An 11,459-nucleotide genomic window follows, 5' to 3' on the forward strand; every position below is an offset into this window, starting at 1 on the left:
CATGCTTATGTCCTATCCATGCTTATTGCTTCATTATTCGCAATTGCTAGGAAATCAAACCAGCCTAAATGTCTATCAGGAAATGAGTAGATTATATACACAATGGCCATAAAGAAGAAAGAAGGTCCAGGAAGCTGGATTCGGAAAGATGAATAATGCAACATTTCCTTATATGAGGAGCCTAAATTTAAGTGTGTGTGTGTGTGTGTGTGTGTGTGTGTGCACGCACGTGTGCACACGAATGCATGCACAATGCAATAATGCAGAACTAAAAGAGGACCATGGCAGGAGAGAAAGATCTCTTAAGGAATGGAGGAGAGGAGGAAAGGAAAAGGAAGTGCAACACGAAGGCAGAAGTAAGCACTATTTATGGGAGGAAGGGAACGGGTGGGGGACGTGAGGGAGAGGGATGAATTAGAACAAAGTACACCGGCATAAATGTATAAAATGTCATGATAAAAGCCACTTATGCTCACTTAAAAATGCCAGCTTTACCATATATTAGCTATGTGACCTTGGTAAGTTGCTTAATCTCTGTGTTTGTATTTTCTCATTCCTCCCCAAATGAGAATGATAATAACTCTTTATGACAGTTTTGAGAATATTCAACTGAACAGTCTGTATTAATAGGTTAGTGCAGTAAGTGATACATCATCAGTGCTCATATGTTTATTTAACAAATATTTATTGTACCAAGTAATGCTCCAGATATCCAACAAAACTGAGACTGTCATGGATTTATATTCTAGGAAGGAGGACAGACAATAAACCACAATTAGCCTCTGTGGATCTATGTTAGAATGCTATAAAAGATGTGTAATACAAAACCAAAGGGAGGGGGATGCAGGATGAGAACGAAAGTGCTTCTAAGGCCTGGAGCTTTAAGACTCCAGAGTTCAGAGATTGGCAGTCTAATCCTCCATGACTGTCAGACCAGCCTGTTAGCCTTCAGCACTCAAAGACCCACTAAAAGCGGAACTATTCCTCAGGATTGCCATCTTAGTAGAGTGTACCATCCCAGCCAGACCATGGGCACATGGGCAACATTGCTACTTCTGTGCCTCCAATGATAGATAGACGACAGAGGCTTGGGCAGGGTGAAGTAATAAATAAAGGAGGAGGGTAGTCATTGTAATGCTGAGAAATGATTGAATTTGGGAAACACCTTACAAACAAAGCTATCTCTATCTCAAAGAAACTATATATGGAATGTGAGTAAAAGATTCAAGGCACCCAACGTGAGAAACTGGCAAGAAGGAGTTCCATCTGCTTGAATGAGGAAGGTTGAAGGGCAGCAAGAGCAACAGTTCAAGCTTGTTGCTGAAGAAATCTTATCTTCTTTTGTGATTATCATATGCTGCCCATTACTGTTATAAATTCATGTTCCTATCTTATCTCTATCTCCAGATGATGAACTACTTCGATATCTGGGACTGGAAAATGTTTTTTTCTTTTAAATGGACCCCAGTGCTGCTGCAGTTTAGCTGGTATGGCTGTACTACCAATCTATACCACAGGCCACCCACATTCCAGCAACCTGCCAGGCACAAGCTGTCAAAGTGACTGTTAGCCACCCTTCTGCATCTTATCTGAAAAAGACAATGAAAAAAATTGAGGCAGGTGGCCTGAATGGCACTGCTGGCATTCCTCCACAAGTATATGAACACTGACCCTATGTTATCCTTGCGCAGGGGCCATGCTAATCTTCTCTGTATCGTTCCAATTTTAGTATATGTGCTGCCGAAGCAAGCACTGAGCCTATGTTAAAACAGAGCACCAAGAAACCAGATCCTGAATTACAACATACTCATACTCCTAAAATCCTTCTATCAATAGTACCTTGAGGCAAGGCCTTTAGCTACTATGGAGAAATGTTATAAAGAACACTTGTGCTCCCTGTATGGATATGGATGAAAACACAGCTCAATACATGACACTCTCTACCTAGAGGACAAATATCTATCCTGACTCCGCTTTCTTCCTCAATTTCTCTTGATTTTTAAGTAAAACTAGATTGTTATCTATATCATGAGCCAGTGAATATTTTCTATCAGGCTGTGCAGTTCAACAGATTCTGTTGCACCTACTCAGTTCTGCCACTGTACCAAAAAGGCAACCACAGGCAACACACAAGCAAACAGCTGTGTGTTCATAAGACTTGATACATAAAAAGAGTTGGCTGTCAAGTCTTGGCAGGTGGACTATAGTTTGCTGAACCCTGATCATCTTTCACTGTTTCTTAAAAATGTTCATCCCTCTGTTCCTCAGAAACTTTGTCAGGACGACCAATGATGTTGCCATTGCTAATTCCAGTGGGAAACTCTGAGTCCTGTTTGCAGGACTAGCAGCAGCTCTGGCTCTATTGCTCTTCCTCCTCCTCCTGAAAGCTTTCCTCCTTTGACCTCCACCATGCCTACCTTGATGGCCTCCCATATAATACCCTCTCCTTGAGTATTCATTTGGAAGGGCCCTATAGTTCAAGTCCACTTCTCTTCTACATTTATACTTATTCCCTGGTGATCTCATTGAGTTTTGTGGCTTAAAAAATAAGTTATAAGCTGATGATTCTCAATTTTCTATATTCAGCCCAAACCTTTCTCTGACCTTCAGAATCATATTTTTAATGGTTTAGTAAATGTCTCCAGTAATAATCTAACCTTACACTCATATTATCCTCAGGTTTCATCTTCTTTTTGAGAACTACTCTCATCACCATATTTTAGAATGTAATGCACTTCTCACTCACAAGAGTTCCCACACTCCATATCCTCTTTCTTCTTTTTATAACACTCATGTCCATATAATGGATGTCTCTTTTGCATGACCGATCCATAGGGCAACATATACATCTGTTATGGGAAACTCTTTCCCTGGGGAGATGTGAATATAACACGTCCATTCACCCCAGTGCCTCCTGCCCACACAGTTGTTAACCTTTTTTATATCTTTCTATAAAGGGTCTAGCAACTTTTTTTCCCAAACTTTATGATCTCCTGAATCTCCTGAACTTTCTTCCTCTCCCATGAGGAAACGCTTCAACCTGGAGGAATCCGCTAGACAACATCATCTATTATATGCACTGATGTAGCCCAGCGCCTAGACAATGGCCATACTGAGTAAGCAATGCATAAGTATTTTGATGGTTTTTAGGACTAGATAAATCTATGTTCCTGAGAAAATGACTTATTTTATATAGACAAGGTGAAGTTTGTTTGAATTTGGCTACTATAATCATAGACTCAAATTAACAACATTTGTTAGGACCTCATGTACATTTTATGTCCTGTCAAAGAATCTCAGTTCTAGGAGACTTCTCAGTTGTAGCCCTGACAACTTACTAGCTGTATGACCTTGGGCAGATTACTTGTGCTTTTTATGCATAAGCCATATGTTTATAATATAGGCACTAGCATAGTTATTATCTCAGAAGGTTGTCGTGAGAGTAAAACTACACAGTAAGTGCCAGTTTCTTAGAGCAGAATGTGGCATATTGAATGAATCCAACAATGACTTGTTTATAATATTAAGATATTTGCCTAGAACTGAGGGATTTCCCAGGATATGAGACTATCAATAGCAAAGCCAGGACAGCCTGAAATGTACCAACTGATTTTTCTACATTGATATTTCCCTAGGTCTTTCTTATTTTTATTTATTTTCTCCTGCTGAATGGATTTCTGAAAAGCACCTTATATTATTTTTGAAACAAAGTGCAATATGAATAAATAATGCATAGAGACATATATTGTGTGGTGCACATAATGTGCCCTTAATAAATTAATAAACTATAGGCTTTGTAAAGAAAAATAAATTGCTGAATTAAAGCATAATTCTTCTCTAACAGGGTTTAAATTCACTTTCCTCAATTCTTTATGCAAAGCATGGCAGAAAAAGATGAGGGAGAGATGATAAAAGATGCACAACTCCCTCGGGAACAAGCTAAGTATCATATAGTCACTATAAGTTTATGTAAATGAAAAGGCTAACACTGTTAAATGCCACACAAATTCCAGTTGATATTATTATAACAATCTGATCTTATGATGTCCTGAGGCTTCTTGGGCAACAGAGAAGCATTAATGAAATGAGGCCACATATTGTTAGAAATATAATATAAAGTGTGTGTCCATAAATCCTCCATAATTTGTAATTAGCTTTTCTGGTTAGTACCTTTGTTTGCATATCCCCTCTCCTGTAGCCTCTATGAGCATTTAAAATGTGAAACCAGTCTCATCATCTTTCTTAGCAAAAGATTAAGATTTACAGATTACAATGTGAATAGCTTTGGAAATTTCTCCTCCAAAGAAAACACATAATGGTTGAAAATTATTTAAAATATTTTACTTTTCTAGAAATTGTCTTAAGGGCATATAGAATAATGGAGAAAAGTTGATTAAAGAGAATCTACTGTCTTGGCAAAGAAAGTGACAATTTTAGTCTGAGGCCTCCTTTCTCTGCCTTCAGCTCTGTGTGATGGAAGCTCTGCCTTGGGTGGGTGAAGCCAAGGACACGGGCCTGCTGCTTCCCCAGCTCCCAGTTTAGTGCTGTGCCCTATGTGATCATCCCATGAGTAGGGGCCACTACATTTCTTTCCTAACCCTGCCCTAGGTTTCCTGCTATAGTAGCTCCATCCAGGCAAGAGAGATCTGGTGCTCCTTCTTCCACAAGGCCCCCATTCATAGGAAGAAGTTCTATTGTGCCACAAGATAGAAACACTTGACTCAGCTGCTCTCACTGAAACTTGTTCTTGAGGTGAGAGTTCCATGCTAGCTGAAGCAAGCTGGGAAGACTCAAGGCTAATGCTGCTGGCTAATGACAAACTCAAAAGATTTCAATTGCAGAGAAGTTGGATTATTATGAACCCCCATGGCTGGAACAATGGTGCTGAAATTTTTGTCCAGGAGTAGAAGCAGGCCATAAGAACCCAGAACTTGAAAGCTCCTCTCAAAAGAACTGGATTTTTTTAAATACAGTATGGGTTTCAAACCCAATGGTTCTATCAAAACAATGAAAACCTTTCTTTTTTCTACAACAGGTGTGCCCTCCAAATGCAGGTGGAATAAAAACTACTTCTGGGAAAGGAGGGCTAGTGGTTAAAGGTGCTTGCTTGCAAAGCCTGTAGACCTGGATTTGATTCACCCATATAAAGCCAGATGCACAAAGTGCTGCATGCATCTGGACCCTGGCATACCCAGCCCTCCTACCCCCTTTCTGCATGCAAATAAATATATAAAAAATGTGAAAGGAAAAGAAATATCAACACCATCCTCACTGGTTATGTAGATTCAGGCAAGTCCATCACTACTGGCCATCTGATCTATAAATGTGGTGGGATTGACAAAAGAACCATTGAAAAATTTGAGAAGGGGCTGTTGAGGTGGGCCAGGGCTCCTTTAAGTATGCCTGCATCTTGAACAATCTGAGCATGAGTATGGTATCTCTTTGACATCTCCCCATAGCACTTTGATATCAGCAAATACTATGTGACTATCATTGATGCCCCAGGATCAAAAGATATTTTACCAAATATGTGATTACAGGCACATCATTGGCTGACTATGCTGTTTTGATTGCTGATACTGGTGTTGATGAATATTAAGCTGGTATTTCCAGGAGCAAGCAGGCCTGAGAACACACCATTCTGGCTTATACACTGGGTGTGAAGCAGCTAATTGTTGCTGTCAACAAAATGAAACCCAATGAGCCACCCCACAGACAGAGGAATTCTTAAGGAAGTCAGAGTCTACATTAAGAACATTGGTTACAACTCTAACACAGTAATATTTGGGACAATTTTTTGTTGAAATAGTGACAACATGTTGAAGCCAAGTGCAAATATGCCATGGTTCAGGAGATGGAAAGTTCCCTATAAAGATGACAGTGCCAGTGGAACCACACTGCTAGAAGTTTGGGATTGTATTCTGTCACCAACTCATCCAGCTGAAAAGCCTCTATGTCTGCCCCTCCAGGATGTCTGTAAAATTGGTGGTATTGGTACTTTCCCTGTGGGTTGAGTGGAGAATGGTGTTCTCAAATCTGGCATGGTGATTATCTTTGTTCCAGTCAAGGTCACAACTGAAGTCAAGTCTGTTGAAATGTACCATAAGACTCTGAATGAAATTCCTCTAGAGACAATGTGGCTTCAATGTAAGGAACAAGTCTGTCAAAGGTGTTCACTGCAGCATCATAGCTGGTGATAGCAGAAATGATCCACTAATGGAAGTACAAGCTTTGCTGCTCAAGTGATTATCCTGAACCATCCAGGCCAGATCAGTGGTGGCTCTGCCCCCACACTGGATTGCCACACAGCTCACATAGCTTGCAAGTTTGCTGAGCTGAAAGAAAAGCTTAATGACTGTTTTTGTAATAAGATGGAAGATGGCCCTACATTCCTGAAATCTGTAATGCTGCCACTACTGATATGGCTTCATGTAAGCCCATGTGTGTGCAGTGCTTCTCTGAGAATCCTCCTCGGGGTCATTTTGCTATTCATGATGTGAAGTAGATAACTGCTATGGGGTCATCAAAGTGGAAAGATGGCTACTGGAGCCTGCAAGGTCACCAAGTCAACCCAGAAAGCTCAGAAGACTAAATGAATATTATCCCTAACATTTACAGTCTTAATCAATGGTGAAAGAATGCTCTCAAAATTGTCTTCTCAGAGCTGGAGAGATTGCTCAGTGGTTAAGCTCTTGCCTGTGAAGCCTAAGGACCCCAGTTCAAGGCTCGGTTCCCCAGTACCCACGTAAGCAAGATGCACTATGTGGTACATGTATCTGGAGTTCACTTGCAGTGGCTAGGGGCTCTGGCATACCCATTCTCTCCCTTTCTCTCTTTCTGACTCTTTCTCTCAAATAAATAAAGTATATTAAAAAAAAAAAAACCTTCAGAAGGAAAGGAGAATGTTTTGTGGACCTTTTTTGTATAGGGAAGTGTTAAGTTATTAGTTTCTAAAATCAGACTTTTAAAAATATTTTATTTATTTATAAGCAGAGAGAGAATATAGGTACATTAGGGCCTCCTGCCACTGCAAACAAACTCCAGATGCATGCACCATTTTTGTGCATCTGACTTATGTACGTACTGGGGAATCAAACCCAGGTCATTAGGCTTTGCAGGCAAACATCTTAACTACTGAGATCTATCTCTAGCCCCAAATCAGTACTTTTAAAGGAAACAACTTGACTAAAAATCTGACACAGAATTTTGAGACTCATTAAAACAAAGTTAAATGCAAATATATATATATTTGCCTATATATATATATATATATATATATATATATATATATATATATATAGGCAAAAAGCTTACCTGTAGAACAGCTATAAGTTTAAGAGAGAGAAAGAGAGAGAAAGAATGAAAGCAAGAATGCACTAAGGAGAGGCCTTCCAGAGAATAAACAAGACGAAAACATCACCTTTATACACTATCCTTAGAAGGGGGATGAAATTTGGTCTGGGAAGATGGCTCAGTGTTAAGTGCACTTCCTTCCTAAGCATGGGGGTGGCTAAGGAGACCTGAGATCACTCAAGTTTGAATCTCCAGAATCCATGTGAAACAGCTAGCCATGGCCACACACATCTGTAATTCTAATCTTGTGGGGAGCAGAGACCAGAGAATCTGGGGGGGGGGGGTTCTCTAATAGCAAGCTACAAAATTAGTAAGAGACAAGTGGGTAAGTGGTGGAGGAAAACACCCTACTGCTACAGGTAAGTGCCACGTCAGCACGTACACATACACACACGACACACACATGCAGAGAGATTATACACCACGCGCACACACACACAAAGTGAAGGGGATGAAATTTAACTAGCTGCAAATGTTGAACAACTTGTTCTACATTAACATTGCCAAAAACAATGAGCAATCAGCTGACAACTAGTGCAAGCTGACTGGGTATGATACCCACAGGAAAAAGTATTATCATAGATAGCCAAGCTAAAACAATTGACACTGCAAGGTATTTATGCTTCCCTAATATTGAACTCTTTGAGAAACGATGCCAGAAGCTGTCCACAGGGGAGAGAAATTGATTAAAATAACCAAGATAAATCACAAAACAAATTAGTAAGCCAGCAAATAACAATACTAAATTCCCATGAGAAAAGGGAAACAAAAATGAGTCAATATGGTTACTACAATAAGTTACTTAAGAGGCTGGAGAGATGGCTCAGCAGTTAAGGTATTTAACTGTAAAGCATAATGAACTGGGTTCAATTCCCCAGTACCCACATAAAGCCAGATGCACAAAGGCACATGCATCTGGAATTCATTTTCAGTGTCTGGAGGCCCTGCTGCATCCACCTTTACTCATGAGTTCCTCTATACTTTTTGATCTTGGAGTCAAGTTTTCCCCACAACCATCTAAGTACAACAAACACTTGTACGGCATCACCTTCATAACAGGCACCAACTAGACACATGGACAAATGAGGATGCAGCAGACCTTTTTTTCAAGAAGCTCTCAACTTCTGAGAGGTCACCATGATACCCTGTGATGATGGAACAACAAGGAGTGGCTCACACAATGGGAAAATGCTGAGTCATGAGATTAGGGAATCTTTGTTTTTATTAATAGGGATGGAAAGATTTCGGTGGAGGGGAACAGTGGGGGGGGGGTCACAATGCTAAACCCAAAATGAACTGGTACCATAGAAACCTTTATTCCTGAAGATAGACTAAGAGATTGAAGCCTCAACAGGACAGTAGGGGGAGCACCTGAAAAGAAGGGCCCTGGAAAAGGTAGGATAAAGCCTAACCTTAAAAATTATTTTAGCTCTGGCCTGTAGCTCTCACTTCCAGAATGCAGTTGCTACCCACAATGAGTGATCAGAGAGTCCTATGAGATCCCCAAAACAAGACAGGCTTCAAAGCACTTGATTGCCCACCTGAAGTAAAAGGTAAGACCCAATTGAGAAAGATACCACATGCTGCTGGCACAGAACACAAGGTGACCTGGCTGGAATCCAGAAGGGAGCCCACTCCCCAACAATTAGCCTGTCTAGTGCTGGAAAGCACTACATGAGCTACTGGGGGAAAGTGGCCAACAATGGTCTGTATTGATCACATTCCCATTGGTGGTGCTCTTATTTACCCACCTTCCTGCTCCCATTCTACTAAAGACTCTATTCAGTTGAGTTATTGATGCTATACTGAATGTCTCTGTAGGGTAGAGGGAACAGTGCCTCAATATACCCCTTCCCACTCTTTGGCTCATACAATCTTTCTGCCCTCTCTTCTACAATGTTCCTTGAGCCTTGACGGGTGTGTTATAGGTCTACTCTAGTGTTCAGCTCTCTGTATCTTCTGAATTTCTGCTTTGATGAGTTTTTGAGTTTTTGAGGGTCTAAATCACAAAATATTTGTAGTGTCTTCCAGGCACTGGCAGATGTGATAGCAATGATTTGTCTTGTGCTAGGTAGTCAACTATCTTTTCTTGTTATATTGATGGGTCTTGGTTCTCCCTAGTACTCACTGACATCTGTAAGAAAAAGCAGATTCTCCAACCAAGAGTGAGAGCAGCATGTATTAAAGGCATAGTTACTTGACAGACTTTTATAGATAAACCAGTGAGAGCTTCCCTGTAGGGTTTATGACTTTCTATCCATAGGCTTTTGATCTGGTTCTCAGAACAAGGTCTGAATTATGTCCCATTGAGCAGGCTTCATATCCAATCAGAGAGCAGTTGATTTCCCACATAGGCTGTGTGCCACTATTGTACATATATGTGTGTGTGTGTGTGTGTGTGTGTGTGTATGTATCTTGCCCAGCTGGCTGGTTTTGTAGCTTACGGGATCCCATGCTTGTTCATGATGTTGGTGGCCATTATCCCCCAGCAGCTTGCATAGCACTTTCCAGCACTATGAGGGCTAGCCAGCAGTGAGGTGTTTTATTTATAACTTCCTATGTGATCTCTCATTATCCTGTGCTCCTAGCCAGTGATGTCTTCAGCAATAGGGTCTTACCAATGTGAAGTACAATGAAAAAGTGATAGTTTGAATTTAAAATGATCCTAATAGGCAAATGTGTTTGAATACTGAATCCCCTCTTGGTAGCAGTTTGAAAAAGCTGCGGAGACTTTAGGAGGCGGAGTCTTGCTGGAGGAAGTGTGTCACTGGAGGTGGGCCTTGGGATTTTAGAGTACAGCCTGGGTTGCCAGTGGTTCTTTCTGCTTTCTTCCTGCTGATGTGCAGATATGATATGAGCTATCTGCTTCTGCCATGCTTTTCCCACTGCAATGAAACTTCCCCTTGAAATTGTAAGCCAAACATAGACCCTTTCCTTTCATGAGCTGCTTCTGGTTGGGCATGTTGTCCCAGTAACAAAAAAGTACCTGATTCATGGACTATATATTAAAAACTTTCATCCTTTTTATAAATATAAATACATATACATATTCATATATGTAACATTTAAATTTAATAAATTTAAATATATGCATATATTTAAATAGACAGCTGTTTCATGGTTATTATTAGTGTGCTGATAAAGACATATATTACTTCCTTAATACTCTAAGCTGCCTTTGAGGAAGGCACTATTATTAGTATCATTTACATTTGCAGCACAGGAAATCAAAGTGGAAATAAGCAGTCCAAGTTATAGAGTATGCATTTGTCAGAAATAAAACTGTAAGCCCAGTTACTCTATGTTGTGGCCTCAATGGTTCTTCTTCCATGTGGACTGCTGCTAAGAAAGCAGGAGTGTGCTGATCCCTACCTTTGAGAATCCAATGTGGCCTTAAAAAGAGAAGGCCTGTTTGAAATCTTTTAGTGAAATCAGATTAGCTGTACCTTACTTATCGGGTGTGAAATTGGTTTTTAATCCTTTACTGGTAAGCACAAACTTACTTTGATTAACAGTTGAATTGTCCTGATCCTCTTAATTTTTCATGACCTCAAGAAAATTGACTTAGGACCAGGAAACACAGTCTTCCTGCACTTATCATGCTTTGAAAATGCACACATCAGTTCATTTTATGTGTAAAGTTGACTAGGTCATAGAATGGCCAGATATCTGATAAAACATTATTTCTTGTTGTGCCTGTGAGAACATTTCTGAAAAGATGAACTTTTGGTAAGCTAAGCAAAGGAGGTGACCCTTTGCAATGTGGGTGGGCATCATCCAATCCACAGAGTGTCTGAATCAAACAGGTAGAGAAATTTTGGTTCTTCTCTCCCTAAAATATTCTATTATGTGGTATGTATGTATGCATATGCATTATATATTTGTTTTCTCTAGAATATATACACATATGTATATAAACAATATTCTAGAGAACAAAGATATGTTATTTGTTCTGTTCCTCAGCACTGTAGATTCAGCACTATTGATAAAGTTATAGTATCTTTAAAACTGCCATTAACTGGCAGTCCCAGAACTACTCGAGAAGCTACTCATGAAGCCACATTATTGCACAAGTCTAAAGTATTAAAGAAGAGAAATGGATTACA

At 40.0% G+C, this 11,459-nt stretch overlaps 1 non-coding gene and 1 pseudogene across 1 annotated transcript; one reads left to right on the forward strand and one right to left on the reverse strand.

Annotated features, from left to right (window-relative positions):
* The first annotated feature begins 281 nt into the window (after window positions 1-281).
* On the forward strand, window positions 282-6,596 carry LOC101596326 (annotated as a pseudogene).
* On the reverse strand, window positions 1,652-1,753 carry LOC123461841. The gene has a single exon (XR_006637906.1). It is a non-coding gene; the product is annotated as a U6 spliceosomal RNA (small nuclear RNA).
* Window positions 6,597-11,459: the final 4,863 nt, after the last annotated feature.

Source organism: Jaculus jaculus, chromosome 6 (genome assembly GCF_020740685.1).
Source record: "Jaculus jaculus isolate mJacJac1 chromosome 6, mJacJac1.mat.Y.cur, whole genome shotgun sequence".
Classification (NCBI taxonomy): domain Eukaryota; kingdom Metazoa; phylum Chordata; class Mammalia; order Rodentia; family Dipodidae; genus Jaculus; species Jaculus jaculus.